Source organism: Notolepis coatsorum (assembly GCF_963971535.1).
Source record: "Notolepis coatsorum genome assembly, chromosome: 1".
NCBI classification, from domain to species: domain Eukaryota; kingdom Metazoa; phylum Chordata; class Actinopteri; order Aulopiformes; family Paralepididae; genus Notolepis; species Notolepis coatsorum.
In genome coordinates, this window is record NC_140165.1 from 2,751,961 (window position 1) to 2,752,734 (window position 774).

The window sequence follows — 774 nt, forward strand, 5'->3', positions numbered from 1 at the left end:
GGTGAGACACACCCCCACCTGACCCCCCCCCAAGGTGAGACACACCCCCACCTGACCCCCCCCCAAGGTGAGACACACACCCCCCCTGACCCCCCAAGGTGAGACACACCCCCACCTGACCCCCCCCCAAGGTGAGACACACACCCCCCCTGACCCCCCCAAGGTGAGACACACCCCCCTGACCTCCCTGCAGTGAGACCCCCCCCCCAAGGTAGAGACTAGTGGTGGGGGAAAATATCGATACAGTATAGTATCGCGATACTTTGCGTGGCGATACTGTATCGATACTGGGACGCCAAGTATCGATGTTTTATTATGCACATTTTTCTTTATTTATATATATTTTTTTGTATAAGGAAGTTGCATTGTTCATTTCAATACCTGTAATAGTACAGTAGTCAACACACACACACACACACACACACACACACACACACACACACACACACGTGTGCATTCAGTTAAGTTGCAATATGACTGTAATACAAACGGTTCAGTTTGTCAGGTACATGCAACACAGATTACAGTGTTGACATCCGTCCGCTTGAGAAAATATACCATGTTCTGTAATAAAAAGGTTTGAAGTGAGACGAACGGACTGAAAACTTTATTTTATTAGATAAAACACATTGACAAAGTTTTACTTTGCAGTTGAAAAAAGGTAATAAATCGCAATATATCGCAATATTAATATCACAATCCCCAGCATATCACAATATATTTTTTAATCTCAATACTATCGTATCGTGACTTAAGTATTGTGATAATATCGCA